Source organism: Poecilia mexicana, unplaced genomic scaffold (genome assembly GCF_051168715.1).
Source record: "Poecilia mexicana isolate PSO_F unplaced genomic scaffold, ASM5116871v1 scaffold_13, whole genome shotgun sequence".
NCBI lineage: Eukaryota > Metazoa > Chordata > Actinopteri > Cyprinodontiformes > Poeciliidae > Poecilia > Poecilia mexicana.
The window spans coordinates 5323098-5338712 of record NW_028263382.1 but is presented as its reverse complement, the minus strand read 5'-3'; the positions used below and the strand labels follow the sequence as shown (position 1 = coordinate 5338712).

At 38.7% G+C, this 15615-nt stretch overlaps 2 long non-coding RNA genes across 2 annotated transcripts; one reads left to right on the top strand and one right to left on the bottom strand.

The window, feature by feature from the left end:
• The first annotated feature begins 3695 nt into the window (after positions 1-3695).
• Positions 3696-5229, top strand: LOC148155697 (uncharacterized). The gene is made up of 2 exons (XR_015765020.1): positions 3696-4863; positions 5009-5229. It is a non-coding gene; the product is annotated as an uncharacterized LOC148155697 (long non-coding RNA).
• Positions 5230-6840: 1611 nt separating this feature from the next.
• LOC148155696 (uncharacterized) lies at positions 6841-10507 on the bottom strand. The gene is made up of 3 exons (XR_015765019.1): positions 9348-10507; positions 9078-9201; positions 6841-8246 (listed from the first exon to the last, which is right to left on the bottom strand). It is a non-coding gene; the product is annotated as an uncharacterized LOC148155696 (long non-coding RNA).
• Between the last annotated feature and the right edge of the window lie 5108 nt (positions 10508-15615).

Below are 15615 nucleotides of genomic sequence, written 5' to 3'. Positions count from 1 at the left end.
GACTATTAGCATAATTATATTTTATTTCCAGTAACCGAGTGTCATGATATGGTGTCCAAACATATTTTTCTATTGCTTGACTTATCCACAAGATATCCCTATGTAGCAAAACATTCCCAAACCGTCATCCTTCCGCCACCGTGCTTGACATTTGCAGGAGTGTGGATTAAAACTGTCCTCTTGTCCTGCAGCCAGATGTTTTCCTCCCTGCCGTAACGGATCATCGTGTGGACTTCCCAACAACTGTCTGTGCAGGAAAGGTTTCTATGGCGCCCGCTGCCAATTTTCCAGCGTTCCTCTTCCTGTGGGAAGGCCTCCAGAGACATCCAGCCATCCTTCCTCCATATCCCCAGCAGCTGGACCAATCGGGTCCAGTCAGAAACCTGAACCTGCAGGCTCATTTCAGAAGCCATTGAACTGTAACAACTCTGGTCCTCTGAAGTCTGGACGTCTAGCAGGTCAAGCTGAAGGCATGAAGGGGGATCCAGGAGATGTTACCCTAAGGTTTCTGAACGGAACATCTTCCGGAAGCACAGGTCTGATGAGGGCAGATCCAGATCCAGAGAGGCAAAGCTCAGATTCAGAACATGTCCTGGAGTTGAAGCTCCAAACTAACAGAGAAAACAAGAACCCATTGAGATCCGAGTCCCTGGAGCTGCAAGCAAGTCTGGAAGTTAAAAAGGATGAGGATCTGACTGGAGCAGAGAGGAGACCAGAGGAGATGAAGAGGCAGATCCCGAGGTAAAAGTCAATCCCTTGTGTCCTCTGACGTCTCCTCACACTTAGTCACGAAACGTTGTGCAATCTCCTCAACTCTCTCATCATCTTTTATCTTCAGCTGTTCTCTTGCAGTGCCTTCCTACCTTTCAAACCTTTGACTTTCTTCACTCACAGCCTTGTCACGTTCTTCTGTCGTCCCACTGTGTCCTCTCTACTGATGAGTTGAGATGTCTGATTCTCAAATCATCACACCTCATTGCAGTTTTCTGTTCAGCCAGCAGGTGGAGACTGTCACCTGTTCTATACAGTGAACCTTGTTTTTTTCCTCTCTGGACTCAGCCCTGAAACAGACAGCTGCATCGTTTATATCTGCAGTCTCCGGCTGTAGGTCCAAAGGGTCCAAAAGGACCAAAGGACAGTAGTTCTGCAGGGTTGGACTCCTGGTTTGTACTGAAACACTCGACGTCTACTTTGAGTTTCCTTCAAGCAGAAGAGAAGAAAGACCCGATTGTTTGTCTGTAAAGAAGTAAACCAGCTGACTGGAGTGTGAAATGTAGATGAATAAACCAAACTTCAATGCTCTGACTGAGAGGTCAGAGGTCAGAGCCTGGGTCATGACGGCCTGTGGGAAGATCTGGAGGGATTCTGAGTGAATTTGTCTTTAAACGTACCAACTGTGGATAAAACTTGTTTGTAATGTTTGCAAGTAATTCAGGGTTTATGAAAGTTATTCTGAGGTTTTCCTTGGACTTTGACTGTTCCATTTCAGTGCAGAACTTCCCCATTTTCAGATGAATGAACCTATTTCATGGCTATGAATCATTCATATCATTTTTTGCTGCCTCAACACGGAAAACTTCACAAGAGAGTTTCAGGTTCATCTCTGTTTCTTTGGTAAATCCCTGAAAATCACCAAATTCAGCCTTAAAGATAAAAATAAGGATTTTAACTCCAGCACAGTGACTGTTGGAGAGCTGTTAGCTGAAAACTTGTTTTCCTGTAAACAACTTGGCCTGTTAGTTTATAATGGCTAAGTTTAAGCTAAATTATAGAAATATAACTAAACTGTGACGATCTAAGCTCATTTGATCTTAACTAAGTTTGGGTTATCATGACTTAATTTAGACAAGCTAAATTATATTTAATCATTTCTTAACTTGGCTAATTCTACATTAGCTAAGCTTAGTTTAGCTCACATTAGCTTCTTTCTCTTCTGTCATTCTGCTGTGGGTTAGTTTAATTTAGTTTAGGTTATTTGAGTGCAGTCTACCTTAACTAAGCTTAGTTTATCATCTCATAGGTTAGCTAACTTTAGCTCTTCTTGGATTACTCTTTTAGTTTATCTCAACTTAATTTATTGCAGTTTAGTTCAGGCTGATGGGGTTTAACTTATTTTAGTTTGTGATAGCTTCCCTTACTTTAGCTTAGCTCGGTTTAACTTATGTTAGCCTTCCATTAGCCTATCAGCATCCTAGACTGCATCACAACATGATGTCATCCTGTTATTCTACCTTGTTGTTTTAATAATTCCTTTTTTATCTCTACGTTTATTTTGGAGCCGTTATTTTAGTTCGGTTTGGCCGCGCAGCTGCTTTGTAACAATGTTCATCGTTTCCTTTCCAGTTGTTCCAAGCAGCACTTTTTATCTGAGCAACACGGACATGGAGGAACCGCGAGGCTTCCCGAGGTTTGGCCTGTTGGGTTTTGTTGGGGGCTGATTTAACGCCGCTGAGACAGTTTGTGGCTGGAACACGTTGTTCAGATCTCGTGACCCTGCAGAGCCCCTGGCAGTTTTATCTGCCCTGTCTGCTTCGCTGTGCTGCTAAAAATCAGCAGCTGCAGCGTCCAGACACACCGGGGCTGGGAACTGAGATCAGGCTTTCAGTCCGGTGTCGGCTCCGGCGCTGAGCTCTGTGGTGCAGAAAACCAGAATACAGAGAAAAGGTTTCGTCTGAGTGTGGTGGATCTAGATCAGGGGAGTCCAAAGTGCGGCCCGGGGACCATTTGTGACCCTCTGGAGGATCTTGGGCGGCCCTCAAATCTAAAATGGAGCAAATCTGTTCTGCAAGCATCGGTCTGTTGCAGAGTTTGGAAGTAACTAGTTACATTTACTCAGCTGCATTTACCTGAGTAACGTTTTTGAAAAAAATTACTTTTAGGAGTATTTATACTGTTCTGTACTTTTTACTTGAGTAATTTTATAAAGTATTTCTACTCTTAGTTGAATAAAATTTCTGGATTTTCCACTGAATGAAAAACGAGTTTTAACCAAAAATCAGCAGACAGACTCACCTGCAGGTTTTATTAAAGCTTTATTGGGTTTTGTTTCTTGAATGAAACTGATTTGGAAAAATTTTCTTTTGCCAGATTTTGTTGTTTTTTGTTATATGAATTATTGTCATAAACTTAACTTTATAGTTTGGTCTGTCTGATGATGTGATTTTTATTAAATGACTGATAATTTGATCAGTTACTTGGTACTTTTTGCCAAATACCTTTTGCTTACTTGAGTAAACACACGTTGAAGCCGCTCTAACTATGGAAAGCCATTTGCGCCAAAATTGAATAAATAAATAAATGGGTTAAATAAATAAAAAATGAGTAAAATAAATCAAAAAATGAAGTAAATGAGTGAAATAAATAAAAAATTTGTTAAATAAATAGTTTAGCTTTTTCATTAAACCAATTTTTAATTTATTTATTTTTCATATTATCAATTTCCCAATTTCTCTTTTTCATTTATCTATTTGTCATTTATCCCTTTATCCATTTACCCATTTTTCATTAATCTATTTTTCATTTGTCCATTTTTCATTTATCCCTTTATCTATTTACCCATTTTTCATTAATCTATTTTTTAATTTAACCGTTTTTCCATTTCCTATTTCCATTAACCCGATTTGCTATTTCCCACTTTCATTAATCAATTTCTCATATATCCCTTTTCTTACTTACCCATTTTCTTTTATCTATTTTTCATTTACCCATTTTTCATTAATCTCTTTATCTATTTACCCATTTTTCATTAATCTATCTTTTAATTTAACCATTTTTCCATTTCCTTTTTCCATTAACCCGATTTTCCTATTTCCCACTTTCATTAATCAATTTCTCATATATCCCTTTTTTTATTTACCCATTTTCTTTTATCTATTTTTCATTTACCCATTTTTCATTAATCTCTTTATCTATTTACCCATTTTTCATTAATCTATCTTTTAATTTAACCATTTTTCCATTTCCTTTTTCCATTAACCCGATTTTCCTATTTCCCACTTTCATTAATCAATTTCTCATATATCCCTTTTTTTATTTACCCATTTTCTTTTATCTATTTTTCATTTACTCATTTTTCATTAATCTCTTTATCTATTTACCCATTTTTCATTAATCTATCTTTTAATTTAACCATTTTCCATTTCCTTTTTCCATTAACCCGATTTTCTATTTCCCACTTTCATTAATCAATTTCTCATATATCCCTTCTTTATGTACCCATTTTTCTTTAACCTATTTTTCATTTAACTTTTGTTTGAAAAACTTTTAATTTTCCCATTTTCCAATTTCCCTTATTCATTTAGTATTTCCTTATTTTCTTATTTATCACATTCTATTTTCCCCGCTAAACTTAGGGGGAAAAAATAAATGCAAATGAGGAGTGGCACGTCATCAGGCTACAACTTCCCCAATTGGTTGGTTAGCGTCACACCTACTTTGCTTTCAAGAAAGATGGCGACCTACTAACGGGTTATCAATAAGCATAAGCTCATTAACTTCATTAGAAAATAGTGTTATTACTCCTGACTTTATTTTTGTGTGGCCGCTCAGACAGAACGTGTTTCAGCTGGCGGCTCTGATGGACTCAGAGCTTCACCGTCGGGGTTTTTTATAGTTTGGACGAAGCGGCCGCTGAAGTTGGCTTACGATTGAAGGTTCAGGACGCCTTCGTAGCTACCAGCTGCGATTCAACTATAAGGAGCAGACTTGACTGTACATCGTAAGTGAACTGCAATATCCAGTGGCAGCTCTACGGAGCATCGAGCTGAAAGAATGACGGTGCCAAGCCTTGGAGATCTGCATCGGAGGCCATCTTTCAGACATGCACCGCTGCTGTCCGTCCAGGATCCTCCGGTTGCCCAGACGGTAAGCTAACGCTGATGTTTTCCAACTATAGTCATATTTGTAACCAAACTTGAGGCCAACAGGTGTACTTTTGATCGCCACCAGGTCAAAAGTACAGCTTGTTTTTGCAGCACATTCATTAATGTTTCTATCGTGTTTTTTTCAGATGCTAAGCTGTCACAGCAGATCATCCTGCAGGCCTCTGGTCTCTGTTTCCAGTGGGCTCACAGCTTCAGGGTGACCAGAGACCTTCACCTTTCTGGAGCAGGAACACCCGGCCAAATGCACTGGTGACACATTTAATTCAAAAAATGTGGCTGTTCTTATAGCATTGATATGCAAGAACCATCTACTGTTTTTAATAATAAAAATATATATATTATGAAATCTGTGTTCCTTCTCATCTGTGTAGTTCTAATTTAATCAAATCTCATGTTTTCACATCCCAGAGACAATAAGATGGATAGTTTGTTTGTGGCTTTAACCCATTCATTCCAAATTTTTCCCAAACATGTAAATATGAAAATCCGATGTCATTGATAGCCCTTTGAACTAATCAGGGAAATAATTTTAAAAATTGTGGAAAAGTATGTAAAAAAGTGTGTTTTATGTTCGGTCACAATTGTGACCGGTGGGATAATATGGTGTTCTAATACTAAGATGAGCTAAAAGTGCTTTTTCCAAATAGACATGATCATAATATGTGAACATTGTTTCTTTAGTAGAATATATCTTGCCACAGCATTACTTTAGTGCAACATTTGCTCTGTAAAGTACAAATTTGACTATCAATATATTCTAAACCAAGGTAAATTTGAGTGCTTGAGTGTTTATGCATAATTATATTGAACTTCAGTCAGTTGTAGTGTCATCACAGTAACATAGATCATAAAGATAACATCTACAGTAGAGGCTTTCATTTATATTTCTGAAAATTATGAACATTTGTCACACTGTCATAAAGTAAAACTCAATAGACTTAGTCCAGGGGTCTCCGTCTCCAGGATTTAGGGCCTGTGTCATGCATCTTTTCCATCCGCCTCTGCTTCAGCACACCTGAATCAGGTGATAAGCAGGACTCTGGAGAACTGGACTGCATACTGAAAGGGTGATCCATTTAATTCAGGTGTGTTGGACCAGGAACACACCTGAAAGTTGCAGGATACCGGACCCCAAGGCCTGGAATCAAAGGAGAGTAGTATGGCTCCTTCTCACCATTTGGTGACTTTGGTTTTCTTCAATTTTAGGTTATTTCATCTCTTTCTTACTTTCCATGTTCTTTCTTGAAGCACTCAGTGTGCAATAAAACCTTGAATTTCTCCAACGCATGGGTGGTGCAAAAGCAACAACTGGAACAACATCTCTGGAAATGACTCTTGCATTGACTGACCAGAAAGTGTCTTGGTTACATCTCGTCATAACTTGAAGAGAAGTGTCCATTTGAGATCTACTTCCATGACCTGCTGGCCTTATACCAAACCTTTGCATAAGATAATAAGCCATGATGAGCAAATCAGTTGTTCCTCCTACGACACATTTGTAAAATAATATCTGAAAGGTAAATGGCCTGTACTTGTGTAGTTCTTTATCAAGTCCAAATGACCTGAAAATGTTTTCACCACATTTAGTCATTCACCCATTCACACACACATTCACACACCGACAGCAGTAAGCTACTATATTGTAGCTACAGCTTGCCTGCCACAGTTTGACAGAAGTAAGGCAGTCATACACCGGCTCCTCCACCAGGGTCCTCTGAATACCACCGGCTGGCATGGTGGCTGAATTGTCCTCTTGATCAAGGTCACAACTACTGACACAAACAAAGTGGGGGTTCCAGCAGGCAACCCACCAGGTACAAGATAAACTCCAACCTCCTAGGCTACCGGCACCGTTTCAGGTGTGCTTTTGGTATGGACCATGTTGAGAACGAGAATCTCAATCGATGAATCATAATTTGTATTGACACACGGAGCATAAAATCAGCCAAGAAAAGCATTCAGACTTTACTTATTTTATTAACTTTCAGCGCTGAAAGGAGACGCTTTACCATTACATCCGAGAAGAGTTTCTAAAAAAGTCTGTGCAGCGTCTGAGGAGAAAGAGGAGGGCAGCTGATTATATGGACTGAAGACACTCCCTGAAATCACACCATGTCTCTGTGGCCTGATAAGTTTCTGTTTCTCGTGAGAAATGGACCTTAGTGTCTAACAGAATCAAAAATGTAACTCTTTACTATGGGCCCTTTGTCTAACAGCGTGTGACTCTTTCTCGGCCTTGGTAAAGCATCTCAACAACCACCATCACTTCTTGGACCTGACCATGACATTGAACCTTGAGGGGGTTTGGTCATAAAGGTCTACACCTCTCATGTGCTCATTGATCTAGTTGACATCAGTCTCTATATAATTCTTCATCTTTGTTTCCATTAGGAAAATATTGTTGATTTTCTAGTGGATCAGCAGTTTCTCATCTTGTGTTGGAACCTCATTTGGATCCTCTTTAAAGGGTACATCAAAGAGACAGCTGTCCCTTCGTCATAAACTTTTGCAGGTGGTAACAGAGTACCACATGCCTGATGAAGGGTCAGATCATCCTCTTTTCCCATGAACTGATCATATGCATTCAAAATCAGGCATGGAAAATGGCCCATCTTCCCCTTATAGTCCATGTTTAAGCCATCACTATCAAAATCAGTAAGGGTTCCATTTTTCTCACAACTACATTGTTGTATGCTTTGTCTGGCTATAACAAAGTCCAACAAATCAAGAACCAAACTCAAAATTAATCTTAAAAAGGAAGAAGTTAGGAATTGGAAGAATATGGTATGTATTTAAATAAGTGGACCTATTGGTCAAACGTATTCTCCCACCTGTCACTATTATGACCGTCAACATGTTTACACATCCTGCTCACACACCTAACAAATTTTTATAAATGCAAAGGTGAATATCATAACTAGACACTTTAAAGATGATGTGCACCAAAAATCTTTGTTGTATGTTTATTTAAACATACATTGCTATCCTCTTCTTTGGGAGGTTTGTGGCACTCTTTTTCTCGCCGAGGTGCAACCAAGATTTAATCAGCTCTAGTCATGTGATAATTTAGTCTAAACATGTGATACTGCATAAGTATTATCCAAACACTAAACTTTGAATGTTTGCTGAACATTAACTGAAAATTTAATCAGCAAGCTTTTTAGAGTCCTTGAAAGTGAAAAAAAAATTCATTTTTCCTCTGATGTTTGGGTGAACTCTTCTCTGCGGAGGTCGGCCATCTCTCTGGTTCTTCCTGAAGGAGATCCATCAGGAGTTCTGGTGCTGCTCACAGTGCAGACGGTTCTCCTCCCTGTTTGCCGTTGTCCCTCTCTCAGCCAGAATCTCCAGTCATTTTTCTTGATCCTTGAATAAACATAACAGAATATGTTCTGGGTGTTATTTATGATTCGTTTGTTAATTAAAACAATGTTTAATATAAAAATAAGATTAATTTATTTCCTTAACAATTCCTTCTCCTGTTCCCTCAGAAGAAAAGAGTTTAGGACTCACTAATTACATTTACTCAAATATAGTAGAGTAACTTTTTGAAACTCAAATGAAGTTTTAGGAGTACCGTTACTATGCTGAACTTTTTACTTTTACTCAGGTCATTTTATTATGAAGCATCACTATTCTTATTTAAACAAATTTTTTATTTTGTCTTTAAAAAACTAAAAATTCCGCTGAACTTTATATTTTGAGCCCTCTAATTGTGTAATTTTTTAAGATATGAAATAATTGATAACTTGATCAGTTACTCAGTACTTGTATACTTTTTACCAAATGCTTCTTTACTCATGTGTAATTTCTTATTCAGCTACTTTTTACTTAAACATGTAAGTAAGAGATAAACATGAGTAAAAACATGTTTGGAGTACAAATTATGGAACAGTAACCAAATGTTGAGGCACATATGTTGAACAAAAACAGGGAAACTAAGGTGGCCAAGTTATACATCCACAAAGAACTACTGAAATGAATAGTCATAATTACTTTATATGAATACGACATGTATGCATGTGGGCCACACTTGGCACATTTCAGGGATGTAACCAATAGGGACAGATTTTAGCAGGAGTTCAGCTTTTATCCATTCTGCATTCTGTACCCTCACTAAGGTCACTGTATTCAGGTAGTCTGTTTACAAACATCAGCGTTAATTTACCCCCACATTTTTTAAATTAAATGTGTCACCAGTGCATTTGGCCGGGTGTTCCTGCTCCAGAAAGGTGAAGGTCTCTGGTCACCCTGAAGCTGTGAACCCACTGGAAACAGAGACCAGAGGCCTGCAGGATGATCTGCTGTGACAGCTTAACATCTGAAAACATACACGATGGAAACATTAATGAATGTGCTGCAAAAACAAGCTGTACTTTTGACCTGGTGGCGATCAAAAGTACACCTGTTGGCCTCAAGTTTGGTTACAAATATGACTATAGTTGGAAAACATCAGCGTTAGCTTACCGTCTGGGCAACCGGAGGATCCTGGACGGACAGCAGCGGTGCATGTCTGAAAGATGGCCTCCGATGCAGATCTCCAAGGCTTGCCACCGTCATTCTTTCAGCTCGATGCTCCGTAGAGCTGCCACTGGATATTGCAGTTCACTTACGATGTACAGTCAAGTCTGCTCCTTATAGTTGAATCGCAGCTGGTAGCTACGAAGGCGTCCTGAACCTTCAATCGTAAGCCAACTTCAGCGGCCGCTTCGTCCAAACTATAAAAAACCCCGACGGTGAAGCTCTGAGTCCATCAGAGCCGCCAGCTGAAACACGTTCTGTCTGAGCGGCCACACAAAAATAAAGTCAGGAGTAATAACACTATTTTCTAATGAAGTTAATGAGCTTATGCTTATTGATAACCCGTTAGTAGGTCGCCATCTTTCTTGAAAGCAAAGTAGGTGTGACGCTAACCAACCAATTGGGGAAGTTGTAGCCTGATGACGTGCCACTCCTCATTTGCATTTATTTTTCCCTCTAAGTTTAGCGGGGAAAATAGAATGTGATAAATAAGAAAATAAGGAAATACTAAATGAATAAGGGAAATTGGAAAATGGGAAAATTAAAAGTTTTTCAAACAAAAGTTAAATGAAAAATAGGTTAAAGAAAAATGGGTACATAAAGAAGGGATATATGAGAAATTGATTAATGAAAGTGGGAAATAGAAAATCGGGTTAATGGAAAAAGGAAATGGAAAATGGTTAAATTAAAAGATAGATTAATGAAAAATGGGTAAATAGATAAAGAGATTAATGAAAAATGGGTAAATGAAAAATAGATAAAAGAAAATGGGTAAATAAAAAAAGGGATATATGAGAAATTGATTAATGAAAGTGGGAAATAGGAAAATCGGGTTAATGGAAAAAGGAAATGGAAAAATGGTTAAATTAAAAGATAGATTAATGAAAAATGGGTAAATAGATAAAGAGATTAATGAAAAATGGGTAAATGAAAAATAGATAAAAGAAAATGGGTAAATAAAAAAAGGGATATATGAGAAATTGATTAATGAAAGTGGGAAATAGGAAAATCGGGTTAATGGAAAAAGGAAATGGAAAAATGGTTAAATTAAAAGATAGATTAATGAAAAATGGGTAAATAGATAAAGAGATTAATGAAAAATGGGTAAATGAAAAATAGATAAAAGAAAATGGGTAAGTAAGAAAAGGGATATATGAGAAATTGATTAATGAAAGTGGGAAATAGCAAATCGGGTTAATGGAAATAGGAAATGGAAAAACGGTTAAATTAAAAAATAGATTAATGAAAAATGGGTAAATAGATAAAGGGATAAATGAAAAATGGACAAATGAAAAATAGATTAATGAAAAATGGGTAAATGGATAAAGGGATAAATGACAAATAGATAAATGAAAAAGAGAAATTGGGAAATTGATAATATGAAAAATAAATAAATTAAAAATTGGTTTAATGAAAAAGCTAAACTATTTATTTAACAAATTTTTTATTTATTTCACTCATTTACTTCATTTTTTGATTTATTTTACTCATTTTTTATTTATTTAACCCATTTATTTATTTATTCAATTTTGGCGCAAATGGCTTTCCATATCTAACTGGAGTTCAGTTTCTGGTCTGTTGATGCAGCTGGACTCTTTTTCATCTTCATGTTTTGCAGATAAATAACATCTGCTTAATATAATATTGGGTACTAGAAGTAGATTCATTAACACTTAACAAGGTTTTTGCATTCATCTTCGTTTTGCCGTAACTGGAACCACAAACATTTTCCTCAAAACCAAATAATGAAACAACCCAGAAAATGTAGGATGTAGAACCTTCTGATTTTCTGAGATCCTGATTTTTGTATTTTCATTTTCTGTAAACAAAAAATAAAGGTTTGAAATATTCGCTGCATCATGAACCTATAGAGACGTAAAATACGGAACATTTTGACAATATTAAAAAATTTTACGCCGGATTTGATATGAACACCTTCCTGTTTGTGATGGAAATGTTTCTGTGTGTCAGTCTGAGGGAGGCCCAGTCCGTTCTGCTGAGAAACTCTTTATCACAAGGAGGAAGAGGAGGCAACATGGCCGCCCTGCTGATGAAGCACATAAGAAGAGAGAAGAGGAAGCTACACACACTGACCTCTTCATCCTCTTCCTCCTCCTCTTCACCAACGACCATGAGGGCCTTCCAGAACCAGAGAGGTCGGGTCGACTCCCACCTCGCTGCTCCTAAAGGTCAGTTTGTCACTTTTCTGTTTCCTGCTTTGAAATTATCATTCATTTTCCTTCCACACGTCGGTTTCCTATTCATAAGTTAGATATGCCCTGATTGTTCGATAAGTAATAAATCAGCCAGTCGTATGACAGGAACTCACTGGTCCAAGAAGGAGGACGTGTTTGTGGAGGTCAGAGGTCAGAGGGGAATGGCTCAGATATCTACTGTAACACAGACTTTAAAAAGAAAAGAAATAATTACACGTATAGGATGCACTTGACTGCAAGTCTCAGGTGACCTTTGAGTTTTTTAAAACATTTTTATTATAATTATTAGACTTTTGTTCTTTATGAAAAACAAAATTGTGGAAAAAATTAAAAATGCAGTTTTGTGTCGAAATGTTCTGTGTGACGTCTGTGAGGGAGCGTACATCCTAAACAAACATGTTGTTGGTTTTTCATAAACTCAGTATAACTAAAGCTGAGCAAACTGTCATTTAGACTGTTAAAGCAGTGGTCCCCAAACTACGGCCCGCGGGCCGCATCCGGCCCGCCTCCACATTTGGTCCGGCCCCCTGAACAATACCAGAGAGCATTTAGATTTTTTTTATATACCGTATTTTCCAGACTATAAGCCACTTATATGTGGATTTTTCTTCAACCACCAGGGGGCTCTTTAGCAGGAAGTGAATCATTGGAAGTCAAAATTGGAAATAAAAGAAGAAAGCGCCCATTAAAACGGAATTAGGTTTTAACAGGGAATTGAAATTTGAGAATGTTGCTGATCAGTTAAATAGCATTGAGGGGAAAAAGAAGATTTTTCGTTTTTTTTTTTTTTAAATAATACTGGGATCATTGTGAGAATCTGAGGCATAGATATTAGGATCCAGTAGATGGCAGTAGTGCAACAATAATGGATGCAAGCTGCTGTTGAAATCTAAAGAAGAAGAAGAAGAAGAAGGCGCCCATTTTTATTTAGCTCATGCTAGTAGCAACACGAAGGATCAGCACTTTTACTGTTACAGTTACCGTTTGGAAACTACCGTAATCAGTTCTGTTAAATCTAAACTTGGCATCTTTTCTTTTTTAACCGTAATAAATGTGATATTCAATTGACCTGTTATGACTCAGATGTTGGCTGTCCTCTGCTGCTGCTGCATCGCTGTGGAAAACCTGGAGCGGCAGAGATATCTGAGGCTTATATGTGTATGTTTACTGGTTTTTTAAAAACACTTTGGGGTTGTGGCTTATAGTCTGGTGTGGCTTATAGTCCAGAAAATACACTACTTATTTTATAAATAGTGTTATTTCCTGGATTTTTACTGTGAAGAACCCAGAGAGGGTTATTTGATTGTGCTTTCTGGAAAACAATATATTTTTACATTTAGGCTCCTGCAATCGTCACTTTTTCTGTTACAAACTGACTCCGGCCCCCAGCAGAGAAGGAAAAAGTTATGTGGCCCTCACAGGAAAAGGTTTTGGGACCCCTGTGTTAAATCGTGACAAAACATTTGAAAAAGCTGTAAACTAGTCGCGTTGCAGTTGCAGCACTCGTTACCACCAGACGATGCAGAACAGCTGACGGCCAAACAGTCGGAGCCCTGAAGCAGATGAGCTACAGCAGCAGCAGACCATGATGGCTGCCAGTGCTGTAACCCGGGGCAACAGAAAACGTTTCGTGGTCCAGTGAGTCTCGGTTTCAGATGGTTCTGTCAGAATTTTGGAATAAACATGAAGACATGATATGAAATAAGTATGTGAAAATAAATAGCTTTTTTTATGTTAGCTGGCTTAGCATTACCCATTAGTGCTACATTAGCTGCAGTTTTCTTAGAAGTTAAACTTCTTTAGGAAGTAAATATTAAAACAGTTTGATTTAAAACACATTGTTCTGTGAAATTAATTGTAAAACTATTAACTATTAAATATTTTATGACTGATATAAAGTACAGGAGAATAAATTTCATTTTTGTATTAGCTGGCTTAGCATTAGCGCCACATTAGCATGAGGTTTCTTAGAAGCTAAACTTCTTTAAAGAGTTAAATATTAAATGATTAAATTTAAAATAGAAAATCATATCAAATTAGTTGTAAAGCTCTCATTTTATCTGAAATAAATCATTTTTTGGCTCAGGATTACCTTTCTTGATTTTAGCCTCTTAATAAAAACTACACAGTCATGTCAAAATAAAATAAGTATTATGACACTTTAATTACATGCTTTCTAGAAACGATTATTTTCCTATATTTTTAGCAGCATACAGCCTGATGTTTTCCTGTTAATGTTGGACCTCAGTGTGTTTTTCCTTCCTGTCTTGCAGACAGTCGGTTGGGTTGTTGTTTAAGTAAATAAACAGGGTCATATATGTAGCATACCTCAGAACGTGGATCATTTTGTGGCTGATAAGTTGGTTCTGTGAGATAAAGTGAATACAGCGCAGGCCGTTAAGCTGCTGCTGGAATGTTTTCCGTCCATGACGTGTTAATGGAGCCGGCGGCCTGGTGTTCACTCTAAACCTCAGATAAGCTGCGTGTTAAAGCAGTCACACGGTTCAGGTCTGATTGCTGCGATTAGACCAGTAAACAGTTCCTGTTATTGTTCAGCTGTTGGAAGAAAATACCTCAGACCGTTCTTCATCAGGGGGCACAGGATCAGCTACAGGTCTAAATGTTTCATTCATGTGTGAAGGACACTGGTGCAAAAAGAAAAATAAAACCATTTTTCATGATGGTTTTCTGTTGTGCACAAGCTAAGCTGTAGCTTTTAGCTGTTAGTTTTACCAAGAGATCCAACTTTCACCACCTCTGTTGTTGGGATCTTTGTGTTTCCATCAGCAGATGTTTCCATCAAGTCCAACCACTGAGGCTACAAAAACACCAACTATGTTCAGTCCATGTTAACCTGACTCCAGTCCATTTGTCTAGTCAAAGTTCGGTTCGGCGGGTGAGGTGTGAACACTAATCAACCTCTGACCCCTGGTCCTCCCAACCTGGGTCTGGGTTCAGTGGAAGTGCTCTCAGTGTCTTCAGAGTTTTGTGTCGTTTCCTTCAGTGGTTCTTGGTGCAGCGCCCCCACAGGCCAGGAGGGGAACAGGTTGGTTTGACTCAGAACCACAGCAGCTGGAGGTGGAGCAGATGTTCTGGTTCCAGTAGAACTGGGTCGACTGGACCATCAGGAGGAGAAACTTCCTAAGTGGTTTTTACTGTAGGTACCTTTCTCCCTGCTGTTTACAACAATGATCTCCACATTAGAACAACCTGCGCTCTTTCCTTCCTGTATCCATGGTTTTCCACTGTATATTCTTAATAACATCATGATGCTTCCATCGGAGCAGGAAAAAGTTGCCCATTTAAGGCTATCTGCGCTCGCTTGCTGGCCTCCCACCAGCAGAGCCAACATCCAGCGAAGGCACTGGAAAATGGACGGATTCCAACAAGCAAAGGCCTGACAGCAGGGATCAACCTGTGAGACCGACACCAGTCTGGTGTGCCGGCAGGGCCCCAGCGGGGCAGGGCCCCGGCAGGGCAGGGCCCCAGCGGGGCCCCAGCAGGGCCCCAGCAGGGCCCCAGCAGGGCCCCAGCAGGGCAGAGGACCACAGTGTTTGGCTGAATAGAGCCTGGTTGTTTCTGCATGTGTTTGTCTATGATCTCATGTCCTGACTGAATGAGGGCTGATCTAAAGTCAGGATCAGTGAGGCAGAAACACTACAAACACCACCAGTGGGAGAAAGTGCCACTGAGAGCATTATTAGGCCCGAGCAGCTAAGCGCTGCGAAGGCCTATTGTAATCGCGCTGTTTATTATTAGGCCCGAGCAGCTAAGCGCTGCGAAGGCCTATTGTAATCGCGCTGTTTATTATTCTTATTATTAGGCCCGAGCAGCTAAGCGCTGCGAAGGCCTATTGTAATCGCGCTGTTTCTTATTATTATTATTATTATTATTATAGTTCTTGTGCCAAATGAATTGGCTTTTTGGGGGCTTTATCATATTCAAAAACTCACCAAACGTGGCGGGGGCATAGAGCCCGTGTAAAATTTACGTATTTT